The 10,296-nt window shown below is 46.6% G+C and overlaps 1 protein-coding gene across 5 annotated transcripts in view; it reads left to right on the top strand.

Annotated features, from left to right (window-relative positions):
* Window positions 1–582: 582 nt before the first annotated feature.
* The window catches only part of RALY (RALY heterogeneous nuclear ribonucleoprotein), an 86,473-nt gene continuing 76,759 nt past the window's right edge, over window positions 583–10,296 (top strand). Inside the window, exon 1 of one of the 5 annotated variants that reach the window (XM_032604671.1) lies at window positions 583–912. The gene's annotated coding sequence lies outside the window, so the exon portion shown is untranslated. The remainder of the gene's footprint in view (window positions 913–10,296) is intronic. The other 4 variants (XM_032604668.1, XM_032604669.1, XM_032604673.1 and 1 more) reach the window with 4 other exon arrangements.

The raw sequence follows: 10,296 nt of genomic DNA, 5'->3' as shown, positions 1-10,296 counted from the left end.
CCTCCCGGCTCAGCTTCCGGGCCCGCCTCCTTCTGTCCCGCTTCAGTCTTTCCTCCGTTTGGGGCTTCTCTTCAGCCCCGCCTCCAACGCGCCCCGTTAAGGGCCCCTCCTCCCCCAACCTCGCCCGGGCCTCCCTCCACCCTTGACTCCTCCTCTGGGCAGGCCTCCCTTTAGCCCCGCCCACGCCCCCTCCTTTCAAGCCCGGCTCTGCGAGGCCGCCAATGTCTTCCATACTTGTCTCGCGCGCCTCTCTTCACTGCATCATCACTCTCTCAGACCCACCCCTCCTTACGCTCGGTTCCAGTGTAAACCAGTCTCTCTTCCCGCCCTAGCCCCGCCTCCTCAGGGTCCCACTTCAGTCCTTCCTCCCTGTCAGGCCCCTCCCCGACCCCTCCTTCCTTTTCTCCCCGCCGTAGCTCTGGACCTTTCCAAAGCTAGGTTGAGGGGGTAGGAAGAGCCCCTGCGCCTCGGGGGCCGGGCTGTGTCACGGCGGGGCTGCGGACTCCTCGCGGTTGAGTCGCCAGGCCCGTCTCTGGAGACAGAGGCGGGGGCAGGGGGTGGCGGGGCCAGGGCCGGAGTGGCGGGCGGGGCCGAGTTGAGGGAAGCCGCTCCGGACACCCCCACCCCGGCACGCCTCAGTGGTGCCGGCCAAAGGAAGGACTGGAGACTGCGGGGCTCGCGCCGCTGTCAGTGCGGCGGGGTGCGCGAGCAGCTCGGCGCAGAGTGGGCAGAGCAGAGAGAAGCTGAGGGGGCGGTAGCGGCGGCAGCGACTCCCGCGCGTGTATTCAGTTCCTCACGCTGCGGCCGGGGCCGCCTTCTTCCTCCCTCCCTCGCTCCCTCCCTTCCGCCCCCGAGTGCGGCGGCACCGCCTCCTTCCGCGCCGCGCGGCTTCCTCCAGACCTCTCAGGGCGGGTGAGTGGGGGCCGAGGGCGTCTCCTTAAAGGTGTGGGGAGGGGGTGCTCCTTGTTCCTTTTCGGTCACCCACCTCTTCGCGCCGGTCGCTGCCTATTTTTAGAAACTCTTTTTTTCGGCCGTTCGGGGAGTCCCGGGAGCCGGAGTAACTCCCGGCACCCTGCCCCCGCACCTTCCCTCCACCCGGGCCTGCCGCCCTGGGTCCCGGCAGCCCTGGCGTTCCTTGCCCGCCTCCTCCCCGCGGGTCGGACCTGGGCTGGGAGTTGGCGGGGTGGGCCCGCGCCCGCTCGGAAGTTGGAGTCTTTTGTGTTCGCGCCCCGCCCCGCCCGGCGAGGGGAGGAGGGGGTAGCGGAGGCCGCGCTGGGGAGGCCTCGGGCGGGCCGGGTCCCGGTTCTGGCCTCGGCCCCGGGTTTCTTCCGGCTCTTCCTCTCGGGCTGGGTCTGCGGGTTCCCGGAGGCGATCAAAACTGGTCCCGCCTCGCTCCTTACTGGCCTGAGCGCCTCCTCGGCCCCCTTTCCCGGTCCTGGGCTTGTTGCACACCTTGGGCTCATAGAGGAAGAACAGCAGGCCCTCGAGCTGGGGCCGTGTTCCGCGCTTCACGCAGCCTTTTCGCCGCCGAGCCTCAGTTTGCCTTTCAGTGAACAGGGAGAAAGAATGTCGCCTCGTAGGGTGTTTGTGGATTCAGGGAGGAAACTAATGTGTGCGAGAAGTGTTTAATACCAACAGGTAACATTTAATGGATTTGACTCAGGAACTTAGCAAGCCTTATTTCATAGAATGCTCACGACGGTCTTCTGAGGTTATCCCCATTTACAAAAGCAGCAATCAAGGCGGAGAGAGGTTAAGTAATGTGTTCTAAATCACAGGTAGGAGCCACAGAAGTGTGAAGCCGTGGTGCTGGTACCTGTTATTTATTTCTTAGTGTGAACTTGTGTAATCTCTTAGTGCAGAACCGATTTTGAGTCACATCGTTAGTTGGGATACCTAACTAACTCCGTTCTCCCTGATTCCTTGCCCGTTAGAAGCTGATGGATGCAGAGGACTCCAGATCTCAAGCACAACTGAAGTTCCCTGGGGTTTTGGCTCAGGGAAGGTGTAAGTCGTTTAAAGCAGTGAGGTTCATCCGTTTTTTGTGACTTGTTCCTCCCACCAAACCTTGCTTGTTCTCTATAGGGTTTAGATTTATAGCTCCTGGTTGGGGGAGGGGGAGCAGAAAGTGGTTCAAGTCAATTGCTTCAACTCCCTGCCTTCAAATAGAGATTTATTTCTCTTATTTTCAGATAAGGCCCAGAGGGGTAAAAGTGAACTAAAATTAACTTTGGTAAGTGTTCTAGTTTTCCAGTGTGTTTGATCCCTGGTGTCTAAAGATCAGGTAGGGGAGTTCCTAGGCCAGCTCTTGCCATGTCTCCTGATGTGTGCTTTAGTTCTTTGGAGTCTGGAGGTCTGCTGTACTCTCCCCTTTCCAAGATTCTGGATTTAAAAGTAGTGGTATGTAGGACCTGGAAGGGGTCTTATCTGGTCTAACTTTTTTTATCTGCCTTTTCCCTCTTTCCTGTTAACTGAATCTTGGAAGGGGGAAGTAAGTTGTCTAAATTCACAGACTGCTTTAGTGACAGAATCACAACTGGAATTCCAGTCTTCTGACTTCCAGTGCAGTAATATTTTTATTTCTACTGTACTCTGCCACCTTTTGAAAGGGCACTAAACTACTTATTCAGGTCTGAAGACCAAGAATCCCAAGTAACTTGAAATCACAAAGAAGTTGTTTAGTCCCAGCATTAAAAGGAGGCCAGGTTTTGTGCACAGGAGTACCAGTTCTCATAAGTCACCACTGTTATTTTATAGTACTTTATTTATGGTTTATAGTTTTCTTTTGTATCTGTTACCTGATTTCATTTCTCATCCAGTTCTGTGAGGGAGCTCTCAGAGTTTGGTTTATATCTCCTTTTTACAACTCTAATTGAGAATTAAGACATAGCAAGGTTAGGGCACTTGCCTTACTTAGATCACCGGATTAACAAGTGGTGAGTACAGGGCATCTCTCATGGACAAAGGATTTGATTTGATGTGGCATCATGAACTCAGTCACTCATTGTGGCTCTCTGAGCCTCAGTTTCCTTATCTGTAAACTATCACAGGGTTGGGTGGGGACTATGAAAAAATGGCTATGAAAGTGCATTGTAGTAGTAGGCTAACATTTATTAAGTACTTTCCATGTACCAGTCACTGGATTAAGGACTTTCTAAGGAGTATCTCATTTAGTCCTCAGAGCTACTGTATGAATTAGGTATATTATTAAATTCCTTTTGCAGAAGAAGAAACAGGATTAGAGCGGTTACATGACTTGCTCAGGATCATGTAATTGATAACTGCAGACAATATAACTTTAAAGCTGGTATGCTTTTATTTTTTTGTAAAAATACATGTAAGATAAAATTTACTATTTTAACATGTACAGTTCTGTGGCGTTAAATATATTCACATTGTTGTGCAACCATCACTACCATCCGTGTCTAGAACTTTTTCATCTTCCTCAGCTGAAACTGTATAAACACTTCCTCTCCTCTCCCTCCTGGCAACCATCATTCTATTTTCTGTCCTTGTGAATTTGACTACTCTAGGTACTTCATGTAAATGGAATCATACAATATTTGTCCTTTTGTGACTGGCAAAGCTGGTACTCTTAGTGCCTCCCTTAATCCCTAGGTGCTCTGAAAATGCAAAATGATTATTAGTTCTCATCTGCAGTAAGGTGTGGCATGCAGCTCCAGAGCAAGAACCTAGGCCTGGCTGTACCACTCTGGTTAAGCCTCCCTCCGCCCCCCCCCCCCCCACCTTTGCCCCTTCTGTATCTTCCAAAGGGAACTCCTGCTCTCGAAATAGAACTCAGAGGACTCCCCACCCTTGCTTTGTTTGCATCTTCCTTTCTGGCTGTCCTGGGTTTGGGCATATGGGACTGTAGTGATCAACAATAGCAGTGCTGTGACAGCAGCTTGGCTCAGAACTACTCAGGATGATTAAATGGATTATCTTTATGAAATGCTCCCTCTTTGTGCCCTCCTCTTTCCATTAAGGCACACAAGAGCAATTAGCTTTTGGGTTCCTAGAGGGTATTTATGGCTCCTCATTGCTTGCAGGTAGTTAAGATGGAATTAAATGCTGCATTTAGTCTTTCAAAATTCCCTTTGTTTTGACTACTTCTGTGTCTTTGTGTGTTTTGGGTGGTGTGGTGGTGGGATGTGGTGTTTATGTTTGTGAAGTGTAGTTGGAATTTTGTCATGATGCCAGCAGGGGGTTGGGATGGGAGGTGTTCCAGAGATGGATAATAGGGCAACAAACACAGATCTGAGTATGTTGCACTTTCCTTAAAAATCTGATGGCCCAACATTGCCTACATATTAAAGTTTAAACCCCTGAGTGTGATAATAAGGTCAGAGTGTATTGAAATGTTTATTGGATAGAATCTTGTAGTTGAGGGACTTAAAATCATGTAGACCAGCCAGCCACCCAGCCAACATTTGAATAGGCTACCCGTTGAGATTCTGTTTCATTGGGCACCTCATTATTGGAAAATTTTCCATTTACAGAACAGTTATTAAACATCTGCTCCACACTGTACTAAGCTTGGAGATTTGGGTGTCTCGGGGAAGACAGGCAAGGAAACAGGCAGTGTGGGAAGTGGTGTGACAGGAGCAAGCTCCATGAGAGCACGGAGGAATGGAACTAACCCAGCCTTGGAGGGTCAGGGTGGGGTGGTTCGTTGGAGAAATTGGCTAGGCCTAGACCTCAGAAAAGACTAAGCTAGGAAAAGAAGAGATTTGGGGAACTGAGGAGGAGACAGGTAAGACTGTTCTAGGCAGAAGGGAATAGCAAGTCTAGAGATGGTGGTGGTAACAGGTGAGACTTTTGGCCATTTACTATATCTACCAGATGCCATTTTAAGCATTTAATGTGTGTTAACTCATTTTTTTCCATAACCATCTTGAGGGGTACATACTGTTATAATTCCCATTCTGTAGGTGAGGAAGCAAACCCAGAGGGGTTAAGTAAGTTTCTTAAGATTTCTGGGTGGAGCATGAAGCATGAGATGGGTGATGTAGCAAAAGATGAGACTGGCAAGGTGGGCAGAGCAGAGGCCAAGTCATGAAAGGCCTTTATTGCCCAGGTTGAAGAGTTTGGACTTCATTTTGGTGAGGGGACCATGATCCTGTATGCATTTTAGAAGGATATCAGTGGCTCTTTGGGGAGTGGATTGGAGGGCTAGAGCACCATGGGCAAAGAGACCAGTTAGGAGGCTTTTGCAGTAATGCAGGCAAGAGGTGATGGTGTTTCCAGTGAAGGGTGTGTGTGTGTGGAGAAAAGAAGATGGAATTAAGTTGTGAGACACTATCAAAGATTGTTGGCGTGGAGGGTAAGGAAGAAATCAAGGAACACTTCTAGATTTCTACCTGGTGCAGTTGTATAGATGGGGATGCAGTTTATTGAGGTGAGGACACAGGAGAAGAAGGTGGGGGGAAGATTTCTCATGCAGGGTCTTATTACATCTGCTTTCATTTACCTTCATCCAGTTATTGATCATAGTTCTCCAAGGGGAGGGGAGGGGAAACAGGGGTGAGGGAGAGTATGGCACAGCAAATTTGATAGCTATCCCTGGCTAAACTATTGTAGACACTAGTTTCGGAAAGGAGGAAATAATTAGAACCTAGACATTCCAGACCTTGCACAGCTCTGAAGACTGCTTATGTTAAAGTCAAGGAAAGCTTATGTTTTCTCCAGACAACATTCTTTGGCATTGCTCTCCCCATGTGCTAGTGTCCCTCTGTAATTCACCTCTGCTTACTCTGCTAGGCACTGAGAAAGCAAAGATGAATAAAACATTGCTTGAGAAGCTTGCATTCAAAAGGGCAGCAGATCTCAGTTTAGATACTGTAGTGGAGGGGAGAGAGTGGGGAGGGACTAAGAAGGGTTTTTATTATGGGCAGGAGTCAGGAGACTCTGCTCTGTGTGCCAGTCTTTTCCTCAGGTGGCAAAAGTCTACACTTACTCAAAGGGCCAGGTTTATTCATTTGAATAATGATGAAAAATAATGACTAGATGACCCCCAGGGTCCCTTCTAGCAATAACATTTTATGATTCTAGATGATGATTCAGACAGTATATCTCTTGGAGAGGTACTTTCTTCCTTTTCCCTCCCACTTCCTCTTCCTCCCCTTTCTTCCTTAGGCAGTAGTAGGGATGTCGGGGTGGAGATAGGGTTTTCACATGAGTGTCTGTTAAAAACCTAGTTTTATTCAGTTTTAGCTTTATGTATAAAATGTACAACTGGAGGAGAGATGATAGTAGTAATGTTAGCTTGCTGTCCTACAACTGACCCCTGGGTACTGTAAGGAAAGTTTCAGACCCATGATGGATGCAGCTCACAGACTCTCAGGACTAGAGAGAAAGGGGCAGTAGGATAAACTGGGAGCCTAGTCTTGAGCCTGAGGATAGTTGGTCTGGTCCCTGCTACTAATAATTCAGTGTATGGGCTTGGCCAAGCCCCTTTCCTTCTCTGGCCCTATTGCTTCATAAAATAATCAGGGGGCCAAAGGGTGAGCCCTGGGTACAGAAAAAGGATTGGAAGTTCCTCTCTAATGAGGAATAATTATCGAATAACTAGAGATAGGCATCTGCCCAAGTATTGCTAGTTATGTCTTCTGGCTGTTTCTACAGCCCTTCTTTTTTCCTCAGTCTTTCTGTCACTTCATAATGGCCTCCATATGAATAAATCTGCTGTGCCTCCTGGGAGGAGGGGAGGAAGGTTGGGATATTATCTCTGGGTTCTGGTCTACATCCCCAACGAGCTGTTCAGGCTGCCTACTGCTCCCTGCTCTCCATGCTGGGGTAGGGGTCGGGAGTTTTGGTTGAATACTCAGGTTTTCTTAGGCTCAGACATATGTATTTGGAGTGCTCCACTGACTAAAGTGCCAATCTGGCCATCCTCCCAACATGCCCAGTGCAGTTCCACTGGGGGGGAATAGCATTCAGTGGGCCTTTGATGCTTGCCAAACTCGTGTTAATTGTAATTACCTAATACTCCCTGGGATCTCAGTCTTCCTGTCTGTAAAACAAGGGGGTTGGGCAGATGTCTGGTTTTTTTTTTTTTGTTTTTTTTTTAAATATTTATTTATTTATTTAGGCTGTGCCGGGTCTTAGTTGCTGCACGCGGGATCTTCCTTGCTGCATGAGGGATCTTTCCTTTTTAGTTGTTGCAGGAGGACACTTAGTTGCGGCATGCACGTGGCATCTAGCTCCCCGGCCAGGGATCGAACCCCGCCCCCTGCAATGGAAGCGCTTTGTCTTACTCACTGGACCACCAGGGAAGTCCCTGGATGTCTGGTTTTATGGGAGTGGCTTGAGAATTCATTTCTGGAAGAAGAAGGGGCTTTGTTAGAGTATTGAGAGTATCTCACAGGGTTAAATTCTGGGTTCGCAGATACCTTTCAGTATATAAAGAGATGGATATTGCTTTTTAGAGTGGACAGATTGCTGAAAAATTGCTTGTGAGATGAATTTACCAAATTGTCTCCTGAGTTCCATTATAAACTTGGAGCTGTTGTCCCATGGGACAAACTTGAAGTCCAAGACTAAAAAGTTATATTTAAATAGGTAGCAAACTTTAAAATCATAGGATAAAAGGAAAAAAAAAAAACAAAACACTATAAGATTTCCAAACACCACTAGGACTGGAAAAACACTAGACCAGAAATTTGCATTTCCTTAGAGCTTTGGCTTTATGAGGTAGATACCTCTGCTGTGGTTACCTGGCCCTTGAAATGCCATCTGTAGAGACTGAAGAGTTCTGTTTATTTGTCAAGATAAGAATCATTGCCTTATTCCAAGTAAGTATTCTCATTTACAAGGTCAGATTTACAACCTGGTCAACCTATTGTTGGCCAGGTTTTCTTCATTCCAGAGGCATTTATCTGGTATTTAGCTACCTCCTGTTTGTTTGTTTTATTAAGGATTTCACTAAGCCTAGTTAACGGTAGTGTTTGCATGGTGTCTGTTGATCTGTTTGTCTAGTTTCCTTTGTAATTCTTTGTGGTAGTGAAAGCAAGCTGAGCAGTAGATTTAAAAGAATCATTTCCATAACTCATTATTTCTCTGGGTCTGGGTTTCCTTTCTGGAAGGTATGATCATGCTACACTGAGAAGTCAAATGTTGTTTGCTGCTTACACAGACCGTGTTAAGGCTTTGGGACTTTGTTCTTCCAGATAGTTGTAAGCTGGCACTGAGGAATGGTGCTCTCAATATAATGATAGCTGTGCCTGAATCAGTTGAACACAAGAATAACTTTTCTTCATACCTTAAAGACTCACCCTAAATTGATTTTTCACACCAATTAAAGTTAACTAAAATTAGGGTGTTAGGTAGAGTTACCATGCTAAGTAGGTTACCTAGCTGCTGTAGTAAGGTTATGCTTGGAAGTCCAACTGCTTTCCATCCCTAAGTTCAACCATTTGTTCTAGGAATTTGGAGTACCTACTATGTGTTCTCCCTATGGAAAACATACAAACCAAACAATACATGATGCCTGCCCTCAGATTACATTCAGTCTGGAGAGAGAGACAGATAAGTACAACAGGTCCTAGCTTATTCTTACCCGTGCTTCCTTGGCCTGTATGTTTTGGTTGAGGGTTCAGACTGGAAATAGCAGAATTGATGGATGTATCACTAGGCAAGGAGACCTATTTGAGTATCTGACTCCCAGTGTTCCAATTTGGTTTTGGCCTTCCCTCCTTCTCTTCCTTTCTTCTGCCTGTTATCTAGATTTTCTTCTCTATTGCTGACGTGTCCAGCAGCCAGTGTGTGAAGTCAAGAACCTTAGGGTAGGGGACAGTATTGTCCTTCAGGTTTGGGTATCTAGACATCTGCCTAGTGCTTTCCCTGTTCTTCTCACATCAGTTCTTTGGCTGGTTTCCAGAAAGGGTTGATATTGTCTAGCTTCTTATTTAGGAATGAAGAAAATTGTTTCATATTAAATTAAATTTTATACTCAGTTTTGAAATAAAATAGCTATTTTGCTTGCAAATGGAATTATTTGAGGTGTGGTTTCTGGCATTTTTTTTGGCTATGCTGCACAGCCTGTGGGATCTTAGTTCCCGAGCAGTTACTGAACCCAGGCCCTCAGCAGTGAGAGCGTGGAGTCCTAACCACTGGACCGCCGGGGATTTCCCATTTGATCAGTTTTTGACTTACTAATTATGACTAAACTGTGGTTCTTGAAGCCCATTGCTGCTATCTCTGCCAGCCTTCTTTGAATGCTTTGCAGCATGGAGCCCTAGGAAATGGAGGGAACGTTGAGGTTACCCTGTCTTGAAGGGCTCTTCCTCTTCCCTTGTCCCTATTCTCAAAAAAAAAGTGTTATTTGGGATGCTGTGTTGTGTTCATGATTTCTTCCAGCAATTTCGCATTGCTTGGGAGGTCTAGAAGAAGAGGAAATACGCCTGTGTTCATCCTCAAAGGTTGGGGACAATATTGAGATCAATTTGGCCAAACTGTATGGAGCCCACTGAGTCCTCCCTTGGTGCTGTGAGGGATGAAAATGTGTAAAGCATACTCTTGTCTTCAGGGAACCTGTGGTCTCTTTGGGGAGACAAGGTAATCATGAAGTTGTAGCTGATAATAAGGCAGTTTGGTGTAGAGAGCTTGGTTTGGAAGACTAAGGTCTTACTCTTGTTCCCTGGAACTAATTTGGCCAGGAAAACTGGAATAAGTCATTTTCCCCTCTCTGAACCTCCATATTCTCATCTATAAAATGGGGTTAATAATCTGTATCTTGCCTTCCTCACAGTGTTATTGTGAAGAGCAAGTTAGATGTTACTAAAAGTGCATTATAAAACCAGATGATGCAATTTATATGTGAAGAATTCATGAGTCATTTGTCAGAGGTAATAGGTAAATAGCAGAGTTTTCTATAGAAGGGGAGATCTCTTTGGGCTGGGGTGATCAGGAAGAGTGGTCTGGACCAGTCTTGGGATTGGGAGAAAGAATGCTAGAAGCATTTAGACAGAGGCAATGATGGAGCAAAGGAGTATAGGCAGAACTGTTAAGGGGCAGCAGTGAGTGTTTTAGCTTTAGTAGTTAGTTATTGACAAACAGTTTTCAGAAGCATACCAGATCAAACTCTCATCAGCTGTGTATGAGAGAATTCCTTTTGCTCCATGACCTTGTCAACAGTTAGCATTATCTTTTTATTTTATGTCATTCTTGTTGGAGTGTAGTTAGAGAAGTGAATTGTAAGAACCACGATAGGAACTCTCAGGTGGTACCATACAGGGGTAAAGTGATTGGTAAGTTCAGAGGAGGGAGAGATTGCTTCATTTGTGGGTGTGTGGTGCC

The sequence above is a fragment of the Phocoena sinus genome, chromosome 15 (genome assembly GCF_008692025.1).
Source record: "Phocoena sinus isolate mPhoSin1 chromosome 15, mPhoSin1.pri, whole genome shotgun sequence".
Lineage (NCBI taxonomy): Eukaryota > Metazoa > Chordata > Mammalia > Artiodactyla > Phocoenidae > Phocoena > Phocoena sinus.
Note: the sequence above shows the minus strand (reverse complement) of the source record. Positions and strands in the feature narration are given on the sequence as shown.